Genomic DNA, 12,082 nt, shown 5'->3' with positions numbered 1-12,082 from the left:
ATCTCCTGTGTTACATGCACATATGTATAGGCACATACATAAAACATTGTAAATATATAATAATGTGCATAATTATATAAGTATCTATCTATATGCACACACACACACACACACACAAAACCAAGCCACATTAATTTCACAGATGGCTTCTAGTTTCCAAAATTTTGGTCAGTTAATTATTGAATAGGATGCTACTAACTGAACAAAATAGAAATGGTTCCTGCTCTCTTGATCCTTACAGTTTAGCTCCACTGAAGAACTGAACTGGTAACATGTTGCTTGAACATACTGACAGAAAGCAAGAGTCTATCCAATGGAGGTTAGTCATTATTAGAAATACAGAAAGACAAGCACCTCAGAAGCCAGTGCTTGGGTAGTCGTGGCCAGAGGCGACGTCTGGTCCAGGTGGCAGGTATATCCCACTCTAGGGGCATATGTAGGGACAAATGTGGCAATTATGTCTCTGAATAATAAACATGCTTAATTTTATATTCATACTAATCTGGAAACTTTCTGATAAGATAGAGATCTCCATGAAATTGTCATTCACAAGCAGAGAAAGGGTTGGACAAAGAATAATCATATCAGGCTCCTTTGACAAGTCTCTGTCTCTTTGAAAGTTCTGGTTTTATGACCCATCTTTTTGGGGTTAAGTTAGATGTTCTGATCCAGTCCAGGACACATTAGATTGAGTTTCTCGAGTTCTCTACGTTGAGATCTAGACCTGGACAGAACTCAAATCACCTTTGGCTCTGCTAATGAAATAGTGGATACCAGACAGGGTATGAACCTTCTTTCCAAGAGTCAGCAACAGACATTTGTTCCTGATAGGCTGAGAAATGTTCCCCAAGACTATTTGGTTGGATCCAGTTCTAAATATGATTCATTCAAAAAAGGGTATTTTTCCAAAGGGGTTGAAATCAGAGAACTACAATAACATATGCATACCCATGTTCATAGCAGCATAATTTGTAATAGTCAAAAATATGGAATCAACCTAGATCTCCATCAACAGATGAATGGATTGCAAAATTATGAGAAACACACACAGTGGAATTCTACTCAGCTATAAGGAAGAACAAAATCATGTCATTTGTAAGAAGATGGAAAGACCTGGAGAACATTATGTTAAGTGAGATCAGCCAAGCACAGAAAGAGAAGGGACATATGTTTTCTCTAATATGCCCAAACTAGGGAGTATCAGGAATACCAGAGGGACTCCAGATAATGGAGGGGAAACCTCAGCAAAGTTAGAATGGGAGGATAGGAGAGGAAGAAGGCTAAGGTTGATTAATGGAGGAGCTACAGCTGAATATATGTGAAAGTATGAATGTAGCATGGTCAACCTGGACACTCATTGTTGAGAATGGGGAAGGAGAAGTGGGTGAAGGGGAGAGGGCACCAAACTCAGTCTGAATGTGTGCCATTTTCAATATGTTCTACACAAAAATTAAAAAAAAATAAAAAATAAAAATTATCTGAAGCTACAAAAAAAAATGACCGTGGCAAAAAGACAAAAAAACAAACTTGGGAGATACCACATGCCCTATCTTATTTTTGGAAACTCATAATGAGTATTAGAATACTCATGACTAGAATTTCAGAATTAAAGAAAGAAACCTTACTGACATTTTTATCCAAGCATCTTGCTTTTTTTTGACACAAATTAGGCATAAGCATGTAACTAAAATTATGAGAATCCCATTTAGAAATAACACAAAGGTGTCTCTGTTGTAGTCAGATATGCCTATTGTATAAATAAAGGAACTTTTACATACATATGCACACATACATACACACATACATGTATGTATATTTCATATATATGTGTGTATATAAAGACAGATACATACAGGTATATAATTACATATATGTATGTGTATGTGTATTTATTTACTTGTCTCTGGAAAAACTGATGAACTATTTTTAACATAAACACAAGAGGCCGGTCATGATGGTGCACATTTGTAATCCCAGTGCTTGGGAGGCTGAGACAGGAGGATAGTAGGTTTGTGGCCAGCCTAAGTAATTTAGCAAGATCCTGTTTCAAAATAAAAACATAAAATAGGGCTAGAGGTTTAGCTCAGAGGTACAGTACCCCTGGGTTGAATCCCCAGTACCATCCTCCCCCCAAAAAGCAAAAGCCTATTGAAATTGTTAAGTTTATCCTTAAAAAGGTTGCAAGGATTAAATGCACATATCAGGCTTATCTATTCTGGTACAATTGGTTAATTCACATGGAAGAGAAAATAACTAAGCATCTTTGATAAACATGTAAACATACGTTAAGGGAGTTCACATATGAATTCTTAATTAGTGCAATTTCCTTGAAGGCAAACTATTTTAGATAACCTGGTAGGAAAGGAGAAAGACATAAGGAAAGGGCCTTAAAGGGTGCAAAGGTGAGAAACTTGCTGGACTTCTCTGTGAGCAGCTAAGGTAAGCTCCGGCCCCGTGAGCTCGCCCAGGCTCCGGGAAAACATCAGCACAACAGATTTTTTAGGGGGATGAACCTGGTGTGGATAACTAACTCCTCAAACAAGCCTGTAAGTAGCATGAGTAATGGATGAAAATACACATTTATAAGTACTAAATTTCTATGTAAAATCTTCTTGAAGAGAAAAAGATTTAAATAACCTTCTCCTGCCTTTTTCTTTTTCTTTTTTTTCTTTTCTTTTTTTTTTTTTTGTGTGTGTGTGTGTGATACTGGAGACTGAACCTAGGGACATTCTACCTCCAAGTTATACTCCTAGCCCCTTTTTATTTTGAAACAGGGTCTTGCTATATTGCTGAGGGTCTCACTAAATTTCTGAGGTTGACCTGAAACCTGTAATACTCCTGTCTCAGACTCCCAAATACTGGGATTACAGGTGTATGCCACATGCCTGGCTTTTCTATGAAATTTTAAAGTCTTGTTCAGATGTTAATAAAATATCTAATTAAAACTCACAGTATTTGAATGTATAGTTGGGGCTGAATTCCCAGGGATAAATTTTACATGTTCCCTAGTGATGCTTGGTTGATATTTGGGTATCTTGTAAGGAATTTATAGACTGCATGTGGAAACATTGATTCTTGATTTGAAATCCATTAGGTTAACAGTTGAGACCAAAGTATTTACCCAGCAGAGAATCCTCACCCTGCCAGGATAGCTAGATTCTTCTCTCATGGGGTGTGGTGGAGAGTGCCATAGCAACAGTGGACTTTGCCTGGACGCATGTGGATAATCAAGTTGAGTGTTTGATCAGGAGGTCTGAGATTCACAGAAATCATGGTGTATGCCTCACTGTGTTGATACTACATGAGTTTAAGGACAGAAAACACATTGTGGGAAATAGGAGGCATATCAAAGAAGTGTTCATGTACTATTCAACCCCCTTATTTCTTATCCAAGTGAAGATGTGAAAAATGGTTATCTCTATCCTTGGTGATCTCTTCTAAGAAGACCAATCCACCCTTTGCTGGAGGTTAATTTTTAAAATTATAGTTAACACTTACTGAGCATGATTTTTCTAGGGACATTTTTACTTCTTTTATTAAGGTAGAAGAGAAGCCATATTTGCTAATAACAATGATATGAATATGGAGAGAAAGAAAAATATGTTTATTTAATATTCCTTTGCTAATAAAACAATAAAATGATTATTTAAATTTAGCAGATAAAGCAGTATGCACCCTGGCTTCCAAAGCATCAGCATTCGCCTTTCGCTTCAAATGTTGATTTGCAGGAGAAAATATTACAGGCAATTCAATGACTACCGTGCCTGGCTTAAACACGGCACTATGTTCGTTCAAATTTCTTTTAGGCTATAGACACATGGGCCAGTGCTTATTTTCATGGTTGATTTAATCCATCCTCTCTGCCAGTATGGGGATTATTCCCTACAGTTATTCTCCAGTGATCTGTCAGTTCAGATTAAAAAAAGTTAAGTGACAAAGATGTGGTGGCTGATTCCTCTAGAAGGCTGTGGAAGCTAGAGTGTATAGTGAGAGATTTCCTTTGAAGAATCTGACTATGTTCTTCTCTTTTAATTTCCCTCATATCACCATAAACCTTCCTTATCTAAGCTGAACTTTAAACTCCCTAAACAAGAAATTCAATTTTGTTCCTATACAACAACTTCAGGGTTGCCGGAAAGCCTTATAGATCTTACTTCACTGGTTTTTGCTTATTTTTGAGTAGAGATAGTGTGTATTTCCTCTTATTTTACAAATGAAGAAATCTAAGAACTCTAGGACCACATGCATCCTAGCTTTTCTTGGCTTTCATAATAAATAATATTACTTTCCTTAAGCTACATCTACTTTTGCATTCTGAGGCATAAGAATTTAAAAATATTTGCATTTCTGTTCTACATTTTGCTGCACTCTAATTGTATAGCAAATGTTACTCATGCAAAGCGTTGAATGGTACTCATTGCATCATAGATATTACTACTTTTATTCTTATTTTCTCTCCCTCTTTTATTCTTATTTTCTTTCATCTCTGCATTCCTACTGAATTCTTTGGTAGGAAAGTGAATATATGCATGGATAATTTGGTTACTTTGTATAAAAGTTCAAATTAGCCATTCAGTTAATCTAATTCATCTTAAGGCTTTCATATGTACTAGTGAAAAGAAGGCAACTAACTGTTTCAGTGAAACAATTATCTATTGATAAACTCTACTGGGAGAAAAAACATCAGAAAAAGAATCTTGGGGAAATTCATAAGAAGTAAAAGATGCTGGAATATTAATAGGGCTAGAGTATCATATGGACACATCACCTATGTGAGTACAAATGTTTCTTGCAAATATCTCATGGATTTCTGCCAGACTGAATGATCTCTCTCTCTCTCTCTCTCTCTCTCTCTCTCTCTCTCTCTCTCTCTCTCTCTCTGAGGTACTGGGAATGGAACCCAGGAACAAGGAACATGCTTCACTCCCAGTCCTATTTTTTAGTCTTTCTATATAAAAACGAATCAATCATCCATCTATCTATCTATCTATCATCTATCTACCTATCTATCTATATTTGTGGTACTGGGGGGATAGAACCTAGGGGCATTCTATCTTTAAGGTATACCCATAGCCCTATTTTTTTATTCTTTATTGTTTTGAAACAGGTATCACTGAGTTGAAAAGAGCCTTTTTAATTAGCTGAGACTGTCCATGAACTCTGATCCTCCTGTTTTAGCTCCCCAAATGCTGGGATTACAAGCATGTGCCACCACGCCTGGCTATAGTCTTTGTATGTATGTATGTATGTATGTATGTATGTATGTATATATGTATATATATATTTATATTTATATATAATATATATATTTTTGTGATACTAAGGATGGAACCCAGGGGCATTCTACCTCTGAGATACACCCCCAGCCCTATTTTTTTATTCTTTATTTCGAAGCTGGGTCTCACTGAGTTGCAAAGGACCTCACTTCACTAAGTAGCTGAGGCTGTTCGGGAACCATGATCCTCCAGTCTAAGCCTCCCAAATGCTGGGATTACAAACGTGCACCACCATGCCCGGCTTAGTCTATATTTTTTGAAACAGGGTCTGATTGAGTTGTGAAGGGCCTTGCTAAGTAGCTGAGGCCATCCAAGAACCACGATCCTCTGGTCTCCACCTCCCAAATGCTGGGATTACAAGTGTGTGCCACCACGCCCGGCCCTTAGTCCTATTTTTTATTTTGAAACAGGGTCTTGTTATGTTGCACAGAGCCTCACTAAGTAGCTGGGGCTGGCCATGAACCACAGTCCTCTTGTCTCAATAACCCAAGTACTGGGATTACAAGTGTGTGCCACCACGCCTGGCCGTGAATGACCTTTTAAATGGGAAGTAAAATAGCATTATATTTACTTTATCAAATTTAATATGAAAAAGAGGAAAACACAAACATATCAGTAGGATAACTTAAGCTGTACTAGTAACAAGCAATCTTAGGCTACAGTGGCTCAATCCAGCAAAGTTGATTTGCTAGCTCATGTAGTCACTCAGGTGCCCATGCTGGCGAAGCAGTCACTACTTGAACATCACCAGGATGAAAGGAAAGCGAGCTTCTGAGGGTGGAAATGAAATCCTCTGGCCCAGAAATAACTCCCACCACTCCCTGGCCAGCACTAATCACACAGCACTACACAAACACAAAGAGACCCAGAGGTAATTGTCCTATCAACTCCCAGAGAGGGGGAGAGCCAGCAAAGTGAATGGCATTAATGACCTCTCTAAAGGTCTCATCCGGCCTCTCAGCTTCTATACTGATCACTCCTTCCTGTCCTTCCTCTCTCTATCCTTCCCTTTCTTCCTTCCATACTGGGGATTGAACCCAGGAGTATTCTACCTCCAAGCTACATTGCCAGCCTCCCACCTTTCTTTTGATTTTTTTTTCTATTGAAACAGGGTATTACAGAGTTGCAGAGGCTGGCCTGAACTTGTGATCCTCCTGTCTCAGATTCCTAAGTAGTATTTGGGATTACGGATATGCACCCCCACATCTGGCTAATATTAATCGCTTTTTTCATTTTATAATGAGGTTTAGCTTCATTATCCTTTTGAGTCATTAAAAAAGCCTAAGAACTGGTCTTTCATCTTTTACTGTACCCATTCTTTTTCTCGTTTTCATTCTATAAATCAACTAATGGTATCAAGTCATGTGCCATGTAGCCATCTGCCACTAGAACTTTTGAAACACGAATGGAATTATCCCTTTATTTTTTTTAAAGGGGAAATGTGATAGTTTCTATGGTCAAGAATTATATGGTAATGCTCACTACTGGGGAATAATAGCACTCTGGCTTCACCATCTTTCCAGACACACCCTAACTGCTTTTGAGAGCCCTTCCTTCCATTTCAGAGGCAGAGGCTGGTGGTACATGCTGCACGCAGCCAGCAGTCAGGGACACCTCATTCTTACACTTATGTTTGACTTGGTTGACAAGTTTAAAAATCAGGAAGAGCCCCTGTAAAATATGCAATTGTCTACTTTCCTTTAGAGAGTGAGCCGGGCGTGGAGGCGGATGCCTGTAATCCCAGTGATTGGGAGGCTGAGACAGGAGGATTGCACAGGTTCGAAGCCAGCCTCTGCTACTTAGTGAAGCTCTCACCAACCTAGTGAGACCCTGTTTCCAAATAAAGTATAAACTATGTCTAGGAGTATAGCCCAGAGGTAGAAAAAGCCCCTGGGTTCCACTCCCAGTACCCCCCCCCCAAAAAAAAAGCTATCCAGGTGGTCTGGCGATGTGGCTTTCTGTGGGAACTGTGGCTGAGTAGCAGGTGCCTCCCAAAGTAGGGCTGGTACCCTCATAGTCAGAATGAATTGCTCTCCCCTGCACTCCACAAAGGGATATCATGTTGTGGTTTGCAGTAGAGTTAATAATGTGTTCCTGGTTGCTTCTTTTACCAAATACCTTTCTAAGAAACCTAACCATTTTTAGTCCAAGTTATTTTGTTATTTTCTTGAAATCTTCCTGCCTTCCCTCCTAACAACCTGCATATAGTAGATAGTCACTAAATGATTAGAGATTATCCTTGCAGAGGACTTTACTTTGATTGGCCTCTTGTTAACCTTGCTTATTCTTACCTGATGCATCATATGCTTGTTCTGGCTTGTTTTATGAAAGGGAACGATAGCCTGGGAGAATTCCTGAGATTAAAGAGACCCATTGCTTAAGTTTCTAGGATACCATGTGCAAATTATATTACCTCTGAGTAGCAAAGAGCTGCAATAAATTTTCAAGAATGTTAGTTTTTTTTTTTGCGGTACTGAAGACAGAACCCAGGGGTATTCTGCCTCCAAGCTTCACCCCCAGCCCTATTTTGTATTCTTTATTTTGAAACAGGGTCTCACTGAGTCGCAAAGGTCCTCACTAAGTAGCTGAGGCTGTCCACCAACCACGATCCTCCTGTCTCAGCCTCCCAAATGCTGGGATTACAAGCGTGCACCCCCACATCCGGCTTACAGATTTTTTTAAGTCAAATTTCTGAATTGATTTTTTAAATAACTTATATTGGCCAATGAAGCCATGATGATGAATCTGGAACCAGATTCTAAAACTTGTATAGGATAATTCTATGTTTTTAGCTAGCTAGTTATTAAAGAAAGTTGACAAGGACCTGAGGGCTCAGGACCTGAAAGTGTGCTGTAGGATACATCGTGAAATATGTATCTAATGTGGTCAAAGAAGACATGACAAGCTTGAGAAGCACAGAAAGGTTATCCAGATGAGCAGAAGAGTGCTGCAGGTGGGCCTGAGGTGCACAGATTAAATCTTAATCTTAGAAGAGTAAAAAATGTCATCCCAAGCCAGGCTGACCTAAATTCCATGCCATCTGGGGAGAAACATAACAGAGCATGCGGATTAAAGGGGTTTGTGTTGAAGGTCAAGTTTTAGTACTTTTGGTTTGGCAGGATGTGAAAGTCAGCCAGGCATAGCAAATGTGCTGTCCTGCTGAGTGGTGATGGCAGACCCGGGGCCCTCCGGGTCATCTATCATCTCCTCCCTCCATGGCCAGGCTGTACTGCTCACCACCAGCAAAGGAGCGCGCTCTTACAAGAGAAATTGGGCAGAAGCACAAACTCACAAAGAGTGTTGGTAAAACAATGCCTACAGATCCCTTCTTCTTCCAAGGAATTAAAACATTAATACCAACCCTGAGTAGGTAATGCAGATGCCAAGGAATGAGAAGTTCACCACTTCTAGTGGGATTAATCAAGAAGCATCATTCCAGAGCAAGGATTTCTCTTTCTACACTCACCTCTTCCGTAACAAGTCATCCTTTACACCAGAAGGAAGTACATGTTGTCCATGCTCTGCTAGACCTTGAATGCATTGGAGGGAGAAAAATTTCCTGATGGATCTCCTAACTCAATAGTATGTAAAGCTGACTCCCACTTGACTGGACCTAGAAATCGGCTGCCTCCATGACTGACACTCACTGACGGCTTGTAAAAAGCCTGTACACATCCTGTAGTCCTTTCTGACATCCTTCCAAATTTACTTAGAAGTAATCCCATTGCCTGGGACATAGCAGGCACACAGTGAATGCATGTTGCTTAAACAAATGAAGATATATACACAACTCAGTATTTGTGCCAATGATATTTTTCAGATTTAATAATTTATGGTCAAAAGCTGAGACATAATAAATTACCGTGGGGATTTTTTTCACTTACTTATATTAGATAAATTGTTTCTTCAAGAAGAAACTTCTGGGAGCCTTTCTAATTATTTAATAATATATTGTACTTACAAGAATTTCAACTGTTAGATGGGGACAATGCTTTCAACACATTAGTTTTTCGGGGGCATTCCAGACTCAAACCATAACACAGAATCATCGGCCTGAAAAACTAACAAACTAACACAATCAAAAAGTTTACCAGTTGCTCACTGGTAAACTTATGTAGTCCACTTAACTTCCTATCACCCTTACAAAAAACCCTGGTGGTTTATTTGCACACACTACTTCAGGGGCCTGTGTCAAAAATAGCCTCAAATCAGGCCAGGAAAGTTACTAGAGTCTTTAAGGTTTCTTGGAAAAATTAACATGGTGAATGCTAAGGAACAAGTGGGAAGAAAATTCTCCCAGATGGTTTATAGAATTAAAGCAACAATCTTCCCTCAAAAATTTGAAGCAATATATAGTTCTCTCCAGCTCAGTATTGAATGGGAAATACATACCTCTCTTTCTGAGGCTATAAAACAGGAAGCTAAAACTGACAGTACCATAAATCTCAGTCATGGAAATGCTATGACGTACAGTGAAGTATTGCATGTAAGACCATAGAAGTTTGGAGTTCTGTTATGTTTTAATTTTGATCACCTTAAGCTTTACCCAGACTATCTTTAGGAAAGGCATCACTGTCATGGTTCCATAGCCAAGAGATTTTTTTTTTTTTAATTTGACTCCTTTAAAGTTCAGAGGACCGATTGCCAGCCACCCTTTGAGTGTGAGAAGGTGCATTTCAGAAGAACTAATGGGAACAATTCAATTCTTTTTTTTCAGAGCCTCATATCTCTCTAATATTTTTGCTACAGCTTAGTTTATGCATGCTATAAAATAAAATCATCATTAATTTAGGTTCAATGTCTAAGCCAGATAGTATTTTTTTTTTAGTTTGAGAATAAGTGTTTTAAATTTGACTATTGCATTGACCATTACTGTGAATTCTGTAACTTGTCAACTTGACTCCAGAATAGGAATAGCCACACAAAAACTGATTACTAGGAAAATAATAAAAACCAAGTAGACAAGAAAATTAATAAAAAAATATTTGTTTCATACTCTTTTTTATACTTTCCCAAAGAAAATGTATCCCAAAGAAAATCTCACCAAAAATGTTTTAAGGACTGACTCGCCTGTCTTTAGAATCTTTAGCTCCTTTTCATAATACCTTTTATCTATACCACAGGAAATATAGAATTTCATATCAACCAGGCCTGTGTCTAAATGGGAAGAATTGCCAGGAGTTTATATTAATGAAATTTTTGAAAAGGAATAGGAGATGACCTGCTTAGTCGATTATAGTAAATGGATTTTTCCTGTTGGAATTACTGCTGAATTGTAAATCTCTTCAAGAGAATCAGTCAACCAACACTGCAACCTACTGGGAGTGCTACAATTAAAAACGGGGTGAAGTGGCCGGGGACCTGTGGCAGAAGTGTAGTTTTAGTTCTCAAATGGAGATGTCTGCAAAACACCATACCTCAAAATAAAACAACAGAAACTGCGTGTTCCAGATGTGCACAACATCACAGCATCTCAGAAGAATTGGGGGGGGGGGTGAGAATTTTCTCACAGGGTCCCTGTTGGAAAATATACAGCTTTTTTCCCCCTAATCTTCACTGTCAGGGACACTCTGTGTTCACAAAAAAGTTGAGTTCATCATTTGCTCTGATTGTAAGATGACTTGGAAAACTGAAAACCTACCTTTCTATTAATGCCCAACTTCTATTTCTGAAGCACTACCTGAAAGGTCTTTTGGACAATCCTAATACATTAGGGATCAGTTAACTTAACACAAAGGCTCCATATCCATTAGATTGTCCTAACAAGGCTTGGTTTCCAGACTCCTTAGGGAGCTGTGCTTCACCTTGGTTTCACTCTGGTCAGAATGTTAAAGGGGTGGATGGGACATGATAAACTTTACCTCAGGGAATTTATTTACTCAGTCAATAAATATCTGAATGATTGCTGTGTTCCATGGAGTGTTTTAGGGCTAAAGGAAAGGACAAAACTGGTAGTCATTTGTGTCTTCAGGGAACTTATATTCTAATTGGGAGGGAGACAGGGAACAAGATATCTAAGAATAAAGTAAATTGGTGGTGAAAACTGAAAAGAAGAAAAATCAAGCAGAGAAGACAAAAATGAGGGGTTGAAGGTATTGGAATTCTAGGAAGGTGTTGCAGTGAACATTCTCACCACTGCACCCCAAATCCTGACATGCATAACTTGGAGGAAGAATAATTTTAGTTGCTCACAGTTCTGGAAATTTCAGACCAGGTTGAACCAGGTTGCATCTGCAGAGTTCAGGACATGGTGGCAGGAAGCAGAGAGAGGGAAAGAGAGCAGACTGTGCTTAGCTCATCAAGGTGGTGGGGGGCAGAGAGAGCAAGAAGGGACAGAGAACAAAGGTGGCAGTGGCCCAGCCCAGAAAAACAGTCCTCAGACATACCCCAGGAACATTCCCCACCTAAGCAACTATGTTCCACCTCCAAACATGGCTGCCTTGTTTAACAGATGAGGTGCTGGGGACATTTAAAATCCAAATACAACCATAGGGTAGCAAGGAAGTCCTCACCAAATAGGGGAGGGATCAAGACATTCACACTTGGGGTGAAGAGCCTAAGAGGCAGAGGCTCAAGGTCAACAGTGCAGTTGGGTGCCTGGAGATCGGGTAGGAGGTAGCTGGGCTGGAGAGCCTGGGGGCAAGAAGGAGGATCATGGGAATGGAGTAGAAAGATCATGGAAATCAGCAGATGTAGGATTTTGTAAACCATTGAAAGAATTTTGGCTTTTACTCTGACTGAGAAGGATTCACTACCCATCTCTTCATTGAGTGGATTTTCAATACTGAGTTCCCTGGCATCTTTTA

General features: G+C 39.2%; 1 protein-coding gene across 1 annotated transcript in view; it reads right to left on the bottom strand.

The window, feature by feature from the left end:
* POU6F2 (POU class 6 homeobox 2) overlaps nt 1-12,082 on the bottom strand; it is a gene marked incomplete at its 5' end in the record, with an annotated part of 485,527 nt that overhangs the window by 136,328 nt on the left and 337,117 nt on the right. The window lies entirely within an intron of this gene.

This window comes from Muscardinus avellanarius (genome assembly GCF_963383645.1).
Source record: "Muscardinus avellanarius genome assembly, chromosome: 9".
Classification (NCBI taxonomy): domain Eukaryota; kingdom Metazoa; phylum Chordata; class Mammalia; order Rodentia; family Gliridae; genus Muscardinus; species Muscardinus avellanarius.
Note: the sequence above shows the minus strand (reverse complement) of the source record. Positions and strands in the feature narration are given on the sequence as shown.